Raw genomic sequence first — 12,326 nt, 5'->3', positions numbered from 1 at the left:
AGTAAGAAAAACAGAGTTAACGGATTGCATAATAGTTTACGGGTGACGGATGCCACTGCATGGCATCCATCACTGACTTTTGTTAAACATATATACGTCAGGGAGCTTCAGTAAGGTAACTGTTCATATATGGACAGTTATGACTAGAGCTTCCCTCTGCAGAGAACACCACACATAACCACCCCCAAATGGCGGCATGACTATCACCCACGATGACAAGACCTTTAAAACACCCAGAGTCCCCGGCTGCTTATCTCAGCCCGGGAAAGCTACGTCACTGGAGCTTCCGTGGGGCAGCCCCAGTGACATAACTGTCCATATACGGACAGTTACATCACTGTGGCTACCGAAGAGAAGCACCAGTGATGTAGCTTCCCCAAGCGGAGATAAGAAGCCCAGGACTCCAGCTGCTTTAAAGGTCTTGAAGATGGGATAGTCGGCTCTGTTCCTACTTGCATATGGTGGGCCTACTATTCCCCCTTCAAGATCTTGAAGGGTGGATAGTCTGCTTGCAGATCATAGCGCTTTGAGGGGGAACACAGGGGGCAGGGGAAGCTACGCCACTGGGGCTACCGCTGGTGGAGACCAAAAGCAGCTGGGGAATCGGGTTGTGAGAGAAAGCATAAGACCCCAGCTGCTCTGAATTTCTTGCCTTCAGGCTGCCATACAGGTGGGTATATGTGACTGTGGGTGTTACTGGAAGCTTACCAGAGGTACTGTGCAGGCAGGGAGACCTTCCAGACTAACTCTGTTGCATCAGGAAGCTCCAGTGATCACTGCTCATATATGGAAAGTTATGCCACTGGAGCTTCCCGAAGTACATGTTCAACCGAGCCTGTGACAGATGCCCAGCAGTGGCATCCGTCACCCATAGGCTAGAACAGTATACGTTTAACGGATAGGTCATGACTTATATGTTAAAGGGATACCGTTATAGTCTATGGGTGACGGATGATATTCCCAGTGTATAGGTTCAATCGAATACAGTAATAACGCAGTGTGAACAAATACAAGATACGAAGGAAACATGAAAATTGCATATGATTAGTCACTATGGGTAACAAGGTAACTTATTCTCTTCAAAAAAAATTCTAAAAGAGGAACTGAATGGGGGAGAGGTGTTAAGAAATGTATTTAAAAAAAAAAAAAAAAAGAGTTGGAGATAGATGCAACAAAATAAAAAACTGGCGTACAAACATTGCTAGCTTCCCCTAAATTGGTTCTCACAATAAATCTACATATAATCTTGGAGAGTTTATGTAACTTGTGTGTAAATAAGGGGTTCTCAGCTGATCACCAGGGACTCTACATTCTGAAGGCAATTAAGCTGGGATAACCCCTTTAATGCCACTCACTGGCCTCAGTGATTCTGTGCCATATACCCACTGAGACCAGTGAATGGCCGCAGTGGGCACGTGGGTATACATCACATCATTGCTGCACCCATGTGAATAAATGGTGGCTGGAATGCCAGGGATCTGTGAGTTGAATAATGTTTGTTTAAAGGGCAACTAAACTTTCAGAAAACTTCTGACACGTCATAGTGACATGTCCCAAGTTTTGATCAGTGGGGGTCTGAGCATCGAGCCCCCCAATATCGTTAAAAAGAAACGGTATAAGCGCTCAGGTGAGCGCTGAGCCGCTTGGTTTCTGATCGACTTTTCTCGGATGGCCAAGCAGTTGGTGTACGGGCTCAATAGAAAGGTCTATAGGCAGAAGTTTTATGAAAGTTTAGTTACCCTTTAAAAGCATCCCTCCAACCCCGACACTTTTTGGAATGACTCAGAAAACCCCTTTAAAGAGGCTCTGTCACCATAAGTGCCCTTTATTGTACATGATGTGATCGGCGCAGTAATGTAGATTACAGCAGTGTTTTTTATTTTGAAAATGACCTATATTAGCTTTATGCTAATGAGTTTCTTAATGGACAACTGGGCGTGTTTTACTATATGGCCAAGTGGGCGTTGTATAGAGGAGTGCATGACGCTGACCAGTGTCATACACTTCTCTCCATTCATTTACACTGCAGAAAGCGATATAGCTATAACGCTATGTGCAGCCACATACACAAACACTAACATTACTGCAGTGTCCTGAGAATGAATATACATTACCTCCAGCCAGACTTCTGTAGCGTCTCCGTGATTTACAGCATAGCAGGCGTAGTCTCGCGAGATTACGCTGTTAGTGGTCATTCACAGCGAGATATCGCTACAGAAGTGGTCAGGATTCTGAATACACATCACGTCCTGGCTGGAGGTAATGTATATTCATTGTCAGGACACTGCAGTAACGTTATAGTGTGTTTATGTGGCTGCACATAGCGATATCGCTATCTGCAGAGTAAATGAATGGGGAGAAGAGTATGACGCTGATTGGTCAGCGTCATACACTCCTCTGTACAACGCCCACTTGGCCAAAAAGTAAGACACGCCCAGTTGTCCATTAAGAAACTCATTAGAATAAAGCTAATATAGGTCATAACTCCGTCAAAAATGATCGTTTTTCTAAATAAAAAACACTGCTGTAATCTACATTACAGCGCCGATCATATCATGTACACTATAGGCCACTTATAATGTGGTGACAGAGCCTCTTTAAGGCCAGGGCTCCACAGCATTGACACGTATGTAAAAAGCATGCTTAGTCGGGTTGAGGTCAGGTGACATTGAAGAATATTTCTTCATATATATCTATCCGGAATGAGCGCACGCAATGGGACAAGTTGTGTGAGGAAGCACTGCTCAAAGACCCCTCTAGTTCAGGCTGACTGGCCGCAGATTCTAGTTCCTTCCAGCAAGCTTTCTTACCTATGCGTTTCCACACTAAACACGTTTCTCTAATCAATTGACCCGCAGAAGTTGAAAGAGCTGCGGGAGACAGTCTCCTTGTGTCACAGTAATCCAGCCGTCCTGCCTCGCTCAGAGCTGAACTCCTTCACAGAATGGCTGCACAGGTGAGCCTAGTAGAGGCACAGACAGAGGCTGCAGAATTGTGTTGAAGCCTCCAAAATCCACTGCCCTCAACCACGTGCAGATTTACACTAGAAGATGTGACGTACACTGGGTTCACCTCGGCAGCCAGTCTGAAGATCTCAAGCTCTGGGCGATGCAGGAAGGCCGGATTACTAGGACGCAAGCGGACAAACACTCGCAGATCTTTCTGGACCTATAGCTTATAGAGACATGTACAGTGTGGAAACACATAGTTAGGCCCCATGCACACGACTGTGCCCGCAATCACGGCCCGCGATTGCGGGCACGGCCGGCCGCTGACTGACAGCCGCATTTTCGGGCCGTGCTCCCATACAAAGTATGGGAGCACGGCCCGCAAAATGCGAAAGAACGGACATGTTCCATAATTCCCGGAACATTTCCACGGCACTGACACCCTTCCGTAGTGCTACGGAAAGGTGTCAGTGTTCAATGAAAGTGAATGGCTCCGTTTTTGCGGTCGTGTGCATGGGGCCTTAGCAAAGTTGCTTCATTTCATTTATACTGACATTTTTTATTTTCCCAGAAAACAACTTAAAGAGGCTCTGTCACCAGATTTTGCAGCCCCTATCTGCTATTGCAGCAGATAGGCGCTGCAATGTAGATTACAGTAACGTTTTTATTTTTTAAAAACGAGCATTTTTGGCCAAGTTATGACCATTTTTGTAGTTATGCAAATGAGGCTTGCAAAAGTCCAAGTGGGTGTGTTTAAAAGTAAAAGTCCAAGTGGGCGTGTATTATGTGCGTACATCGGGGCGTGTTTAATACTTTTACTAGCTGGGCGCTCTGATGAGAAGTATCATCCAGCTTCTGGCAGTGCAGACACAGCCGTGTTCTCGAGAGATCACGCTGTGACGTCACTCACAGGTCCTGCATCGTGTCAGACGAGCGAGGACACCGGCACCAGAGGCTACAGTTGATTCTGCAGCAGCATCAGCGTTTGCAGGTAAGTAGCTACATCGACTTACCTGCTAACGCCGATGCTGCTGCAGAATCTGTAGCCTCTGGTGCCGACACGATGCAGGACCTGTGAGTGACGTCACAGCGTGATCTCTCGAGAACACGGCTGTGTCTGCACTGCCAGAAGCTGGATGATACTTCTCATCAGAGCGCCCAGCTAGTAAAAGTATTAAAAACGCCCCGATGTACGCACATAATACACGCCCACTTGGACTTTTACTTTTAAACAAACCCACTTGGACTTTTGCAAGCCTCATTTGCATAACTACAAAAATGGTCATAACTTGGCCAAAAATGCTCGTTTTTTAAAAATAAAAACGTTACTGTAATCTACATTGCAGCGCCTATCTGCTGCAATAGCAGATAGGGGTGGCAAAATTTGGTGACAGAGCCTCTTTAAGAAGCTCTTGGGTTGCTTTCACATAAAGTGTCATGCTATCAGTTTTTCAGCATGTGACGGAATACGAGCAGAACGTCTTGCTCCATATACTTCAGAATTCATTCCGCTACTTCTATCTAGCCTTTAGTTGTCTTCCGGACTATTTGGTGTTTCTGATCTCACCAGTGCAGTCCTTTTTAAAGGATGTACCAAATTGTTGATGTAACTGCTCCTAAAGTCTCTTTGGACCACATAATTAAGATAAGAGTTCCCATAAGCAGCTACCAAATAAAATTCCAAGTCTTGAAATAGCATCTCCTTCATTTGTCATTAAATAAGAAAGGAAACTGCTTATTACTCAATTGTCCAATTACTTTTGAGCCTGTGAAAGGGGACTGCGTACAAAATGACTAATTCCTAAACCGTTAATGCAATATTTTTGTTAAACCCCTTGAATTAAAACTAAAAGTCTATGTCTATCACATCTTCATTATTTTTTTCTCAAATCCTTTATGGTGGTGCAGAGACTGAAGAATGAACATCGAGTCACTGTCCAAAGCCTTCTAGACCCAAATATATATACAAAGAATAAACCTGTACTCTAAATAAAGGGTTAAATATGCCATATACAGCACATATGCAGGAAAAAGACCAAATAATAATAATAATATATAATAAGGACAGGATTTATTTTTAGATTTCAATTGGAAACTCACAAAGGACTGCATGATAAATTGTGTTCAGACAACATTTCCCCTATAGGAGACCACTGTAGCTATAGGTGAACTACTCACTAAGAGAACAGATACTCAAGTTGCAGTACCACACGCTTCATTTTCCATCCCCCATTCAGCTTATGTAATGGGTACTGCGCAATAACGGAGAGGAACGTGGTCTCAAACACGGACTCCTAAAACTGATAAAGGGGGAAGGAAGTTATCTAAACTTTGAGGGTACAGTCACACCAAGTTTTTTAAATAACGTCACATGCATGTGCACACGATATGAATTATTTATATCCAAATGCAATAAATGCCTAAGGCCCCATGCACACAACCGTAAGAAATCTCCGTAATTGCGGACCATAAATTGGTCCGCAATTGCAGACCCATTCAGTTGTATTGACCGCGGACACCTTTACGTATCGCTACAGATTGTGGTCTATGCCATAGAACTGTACCGCAGAAGATAGAACATGTCCCATCTTTTGCGTTTTACTGGCCGTGCTCTCATACTTTGTATGAGAGAACAGGCCGAAAATGAGGGCTGCGGCCATTGTCGGCCGGCCGTGCCCGCAATTGCGGGCATGGCCGTGTGCATGAGGCCTCAACCACAGTTTTTCTACTGAATTTTGTAAAAAGCTACCCAAACTTGCAGATTACAGCATATATTGGATGTCAGCCTGCATGTCACTACCATGAGGTTAGCTTGCGAAAATGACTTCTGCCACATCTGATGTCACAAGCAGGCCACACAATGTCACACATGTGACTATTATTACATGCGATGTAGGCAGGGCAAGACAGCAATCTTTGGCCATGCTACTTGTGTCGCATCTAATCTCACTGTGTAGTCTTAGCTTAAAGGGTATGTTCACACGCAGTGTTTTCAGACGTTTTTACGCCTCTAATTACGCCTGAAAAACCGGTTCCATTACCACTACAAACATCTGCCCATTGCTTTCAATGGGTTTTACGGTGTTCCGTTCCCACGAGGTGTTATTTTACGCTTCGCTGTCAAAATACGGCTCGTAAAAAGACGCTCGCGAAAAAGAAAGTGCATGTCACTTCTTGGGACGTTTTTGGAGCCGTTTTTTATTGGCTCCATTGAAAACAGCTCCGTATTTTCAGAAGTATTTTGCTAAGCGTGTGAACATACCCGAATAGTGATAAAAAAAAACATTCGATAAAAATAGTCTAAATCCAATGATTTTGGTGGGACCGGATGACTATCTAATGTAGAAGGTGGTGTCCTGACTTTCCCCTAAAAGAAGGTCGGGGGAAAGAGGGATTGGACATGATGGATTTCAACATGCCTGATCCTTTGTTCCTGAGGGAGATATGCTGGTGTCGGCCAGCAGCTTATTTCCCTCTGCCCCTTGAGAACACACACACTAGGGCAAGCCGAGCATGAATGTGTATAGGGGAGTTGTGAGGAAAAGCTGTCGGCCAAAAGATTGTTTGGCCGACTGCTATATGAAGTGTATAGACAACTTAAAGAGGCTCTCTCACCAGATTATAAATTCCCTATCTTGTACATGATGTGATCGGCGCTGTAATGTAGATTACAGCAGTGTTTTTTATTTAGAAAAACGATCATTTATGACAGAGTTATGACCTATATTAGCTTTATGCGATTGAGTTTCTCAATGGACAACTGACCGTGTTTTACTATATGGCCAAGTGGGCGTTGTACAGAGGAGTGTATGACGCCGACCAATCAGCGTCATACACTTCTCCCCATTCATTTATACAGCACATAGCGATATAGATATATCGTTATGTGCAGCCTCATACACACACTAACATTACTGCAGTGTCCTGACAATGAATATACATTACCTCCAGCCAGGACGTGATGTTTATTCAGAATCCTGACCACTTCGCTAACACAATCCCGACACTACAGCACGGCAAGCGTAATCTCGTTTGAAATGACAGTTTACAGCGTATTCTTGCGAGATTACGCTTGCTGTGCTGTAGTGTAGTGTAGGGATTGTGTTAGCGAAGTGTCAGGATTCTGGATACACATCACCGCCTGGCTGGAGGTAATGTATATTCACTGTCAGGACACTTCAGGTACGTACGTGTGTAGCGATATAGCTATATTGCTATCTGCTGTGTAAATGAATGGCGAGAAGTGTATGACGCTGATTGGTCAGTGTCAAACACTCCTCTGTACAACGCCCACTTGGCCATATAGTAAAACACGCCCAGTTGTTCATTGAGAAACTCATTAGCATAAAGCTAATATAGGTCATAACGCCGTCAAAAATGGTCGTTTTTCTAAACACTGCTGTAATCTACATTACAGCGCCGATCACATTATGTACAAGATAGGCCACTTATAATGTGGTGACAGAGACTCTTTAAAGAAACACTAAACCTAGAAATAAATAATAAAATAGGAGATAAACTTGGTCACATTGTTCGGGTATATTTAGACATATCTGTAATTTTGCTGTTAATTGACACAACTTCCGCAAAATCACAGCAAAACTCTGCGTTTATGGGAAATCGGGGATAAACAGCTGCATTTTACCATTCTTTCACTGTAGCTGTGGTAAAAAAAAATGTGTCCGCAACATCATCTAGCATGATCGGTTTGGCGGTGGGTCAGTAATGGTCTGGGGACGCATATCCACGGAGAGTCGCACAAACCTCCATGTAATAGCCAATAGTACCGAGAGGTTCTTAATTAGATTCAGGTCTGGGGAATGTGAAAGATGTTAGGTACCAGGATGAACCCCTCCGAGCCAGTCAGACATTACACTGGTGTAGTGGGCCTTGGGTTCCTCCTGGTGCAGGACGATGCCCGACCTCATGTAGCCCGAGTGTGTAGGCAGTCCATGAATAATGAAGGCATTGATGCCATTGACTGGCCCTCACATTCCCCAGACCTGAAACTAATTAGGAACCTCTGGGATATAATGAATCAGTGCTTTCGACGTCAAACAGCCCCACAGACTGTCCAGAAGCTCACCGATTCCATGATTCAGAAGCAAGCCCAGAGATTGTCGGGAGTACATACAGGCACGTGGGGGGTCATACACACTACCGAGTCACCCTAGGAATTGCCGTGGTGAAATTCACGCAAATTGGATCCGCCTGTGATTTAATTTTTTTACTTCGATTTTTGGGGTGATTTGGAATCCAGCCCTCAAGTGGTTGATGATTTGTTCTTAAATTACACAATTTATATTAGTACAGATTTTCAACTTGAATATATTTTGTTGAGCAGAATTGCAGTATGAGACTAAATAGAAGCAAAGGATAGAGCGGAGAGGATAGGTTTTTGTAAATTTTCTATGTTTGGTTTTAGGGCTACACCTCGACTTTTTGCAGTAAGACCTTTCTGAAGAGCAGGGGTCTCAAGCACGTGGCCCGCGGGCCGCATGCGGGCCTGGAGGTGTCATCTGAGGCCGGCTGGACACAGCCGCTAGTATCAGCTCTGCTCCGGGACTCGGTGAAATTCCCATACATCGCTGTCCATATATGGACAGTGTTTTCAGTGTTTTCCCCAGAGCCGAGTCCCGCGCAGAGAGCTGGTATCGGCTCTGCTCCGGGACTCTGTGGAATTCCCTGACATCGCTGTCCAGATATGGGGGCTGTCCCCGGGGGCTCCGCGGCAGCATCTACCGGGGGCTCCGCGGCAGCATCTTAAAAAGTGCTGCCGAATCTTGACATTTGTGTGTCATAATTGATGTGAAAAACGCATTGTCATAACCTCGTGCGTTTTCCCGTGAATCAACATGTTTTTGGGCCATGCGGTTATTAGAAATGTAGCACATTGAAACCATGTGCTTCATCTGTAGTAGCCGCATGGCCGAAAAAACAATGCGAAACCATGCCAATTCGCAATAAAACTCTTAAACAATGCGTTTTTGCACAGCAATTGAGCCCCGAAAATCACTACAAAGCTTCAGTAAAACGCGCCTGTGGAATCCCACCCTTACCCCACAGAACAAAAATGTATCTACATCTGTTTAAGACGGCTCAGAAATCTCAGCGTATAAAAAAAATGAAGTTGCCAGCGACTCGCTTGACCTGAAGGGATTTTCAAGCTACTCAATACATTTCTGTGGACGGCAATTTCATAGTGATCTTTTTAGCGAGTGATAATAAGTCTGTGTCGTCCAGCCTAAAAGAGATGATGTAAGACATCTAGAAGTACACTCAGGAAAAGCTATGAATATTAATGGAGAGCGGCTGTGAGATGGCACATTATTTTCTATTATTATTAGAGACCTGGGCTTTAGGTCAGCACTGGACTAGAACTCCACAGCATGATGGGACACGAAACACGCCAACAAAGGAGAACGTCAGAACCTTAGAAGAAAGGTATAAGGGTCTATTCACACATTGCAGATAGAACTGCATTAAAAAAACAGCATGCGTTTTTACTGCGATTTGGTGCATTTTTTGATGCGATTGTGTTTTGTCTTTTTTACTGCTACCGCGTGTTTTTTTGAAGCGGTTCTAACCGCACCACAACATGTGAATGGACCCTTATGTTCCAGCATCAGACATCTCTATACACAATGCACAAAACCTGCAACTCATCTCCACCCGTACAGACACATGGTGAAAAATTATCGGATGCCCGTGCAACTGTGTATCGTTTACTGGCTCTACTTCTTCCCCTTGCTGTTGGGGTTCCTCAGGGATCAGTCCTAGGTCCTCTTTACACAGCCCCTATTGGACAATCCATCAGCAGATTTGGCTTCCGGTACCATCTGTACGCTGATGAGACCCAATTGTATAACTCTACCCGTGACATCATCCCCGCTCAAATACAAAATCTCACCGATTGTCTTTCTGCCGTGTCTTGCACCATGTCCTCTCTCTATCTGAAACGGAGTTCCTCCTGTTTCTACTAACCGACCTAAACCTGATGTCTCCATCTCCGTGCGCGGCACTACCATAACTCCTGGGCAGCATGCCCGCTGTCTTGGGGTTATGTTCGAGACTGATCTTTACAGTCAAAACAGTCTTGACTCCTGTAACTCATTACTGACCAACGTCTCTACCCTGTGCCAGTCACTCCACTTGTTGTCCATTCCCTTTAGAATAAAATGTAAAGTTATAAAGCCTAGTTCACACTGAGTTTTTGTGCAGGCATAAAAAAAAAATCTGCCTCAAAATTCCTTCAGGATTTTGACCTGCATGCAGTTTCTTGCCGCGATTTTTGCGGTATTTAAAAAAACCTCTCTGCCTCCCATTGATGTCAATGGGAGGTCAGAGACAAACACGGAAAGAAAGAGCATGACTCTTTTTTCCGGCAAGCGTTTCCTTTGCTTGCGGGAAATAAAACGCCTCCCATTGAAATCAATAGGAGGCAATTTCGGCCGTTTTTTTGGCACGGTTTCCTGCACGGTGCTGCACCTTCTTAGGGTAGCTCACATGGAGGCTCTTGTCAGGCAGAAAAAAAAAAAATCTGCCTCAAAATTCCTCCAGAATTTCTAAGGCAGATTTTGAAATGCCAGAGGTTTTATTAATAAATCAAATGCAAAAAAACACTTCAAACGAGCAGCAAATTTTTTTTTTATTCTGACTCATTGCTTTCATTGGAGGTTCAGAGGTGGATACCGGATCCAAGAAAGGGCAAGCCACTTTTTTTCCCCCGTAAGTGGTCAAAAGCTGCCCAGGAAAAAAAATGCCTCTGCCTCCCATTGAAATCAATGGGGGAGATTTGGGCCATTTTTTGGCACAGATTCCAACACGGTTTGTGTCAACACTAGCACCAAAAACTGTGTGTGAACTGGGCCTTGCATTTCCTCCCTCATCTCTATCTACCACCCTACTCGCACGCAAAAAAAAAGTGCAGGAGTGCCACACAAAAAGTGCCCAAGAATGTGGTCCATCACAGCCCTTCTCTTAAAAGAGAGGCCCCCGTATAAGCATTCCCCGACCCTCCAAACCATAGGCCTAGAGGATCGATGATCCCCCCTTGCCGAAGCTTAGGGAGACCCAAACACACTCCAAGGCTTCTACCTAAGCTGCCACCCCAGTGTCCACCTTGGAGCCTGCATCTGGCTGCACCTCGCCTCCGAAGAAGGGAGGCTGGGCTGCAGCGGAAAAAGTAACCAGAAGGCCACACATTTTCCCCCTAGACCTTGGAAGGGCCCCAAAAGGGCGCCACATCCAAAAATCCTGTGACAAACCTGGACATCCGCCAGGTATAAAAAAATCCTCATCTCCCAGCCAGAAGAATAAAGGTGTGTGCTCAAATAGTGTGAAAGGAAGGGAGTGTGTGCAAACGTGCCTTCACTCAGCGGGATCCCACCCCCAGTGAGTTAGGGCACCCCAGGGTCACCAGCCATGGGGCACATAGCAACTCAAGCTTCCAAACTACCCGACCTCGATCCAGCTGTCGCCTGGTCACCTATAAATGGTACCTTTAAACCAAATGCGTACACCAGAGTGATGACCGTTGTGGTTCCTTGCCCTCACCTCGGCGTTCTGTCATCCCTCTATGATGGCCTATTCTCCACCGGCAGGGATGATTACTAACCTCAGCTTGAGCAGGTTCTACACTAGAGCTTCGCCAAAAGGCCGAGACCATGATACACTTCATGTCTGTGATACACAGAGACTGGCTGGTGACCGGCTCATGCCGCTTTAAGTGTATAAAAGATGGCTGGACCATTGTACTTCGAGAGAACCTTTCACCTGCCCATAGATGTGCAGCTGAGTGCAGCATGTAATAGGCAGGGCTGCACAAACACTGTTTCCCTTGAAATAATTTTCTTATCTTCCTCCGTTATTTACATATCGGTGCCGTTATATTTGGCGCCCGACATGTAAATAAGCCCCTAAACTGTCAATGGGGCGTTTCTATCTAACTAAATGACAAGGGGGCGTGATATCATCGCTCTGACACTGTCCAATCAGCTACGGACAGTGTCAGGGCAGCTTGCGCTGTGTTCTCTCAAATATAACGGCACCGATATGTAAATAACGGAGGAAAATTATTTCAAGTGACACAAGGTTTGTGCTGCCCTTCCTATTACTGGGCAGGTGAAAGGTTCTCTTAGCATTTTTTACCTCTTGTGTTACCCCTATTTCCCCATAGAGTGTAAGCTCTTGCGGGCAGGGTCCCCAATCCTCTTGTATGTTTTGTCACTTTATAATATCTAATATTGTCGGTACAGGTTTCCTCTGTATTGTGAAGTGCAGCGGAATATTTTACCCCCCCCCCCCCCCCCTGCAAAACAAAAAACCACCCCGGTAACCATAGCTGTAAAACATGTGTAATAAGTGTGCAGCATAAGG

The 12,326-nt window shown here is 45.0% G+C and overlaps 1 protein-coding gene across 1 annotated transcript in view; it reads right to left on the bottom strand.

Moving 5' to 3' along the window:
* The window catches only part of GMPS (guanine monophosphate synthase), a 43,175-nt gene that overhangs the window by 30,304 nt on the left and 545 nt on the right, over positions 1-12,326 (bottom strand). The gene's annotated exons all lie outside the window — the stretch shown is intronic.

This window comes from Rhinoderma darwinii, chromosome 4 (genome assembly GCF_050947455.1).
Source record: "Rhinoderma darwinii isolate aRhiDar2 chromosome 4, aRhiDar2.hap1, whole genome shotgun sequence".
Classification (NCBI taxonomy): Eukaryota; Metazoa; Chordata; class Amphibia; order Anura; family Rhinodermatidae; genus Rhinoderma; species Rhinoderma darwinii.
The sequence above is the reverse complement of the archived record's forward strand: the minus strand, read 5'-3'. Positions and strand labels throughout refer to the sequence as shown.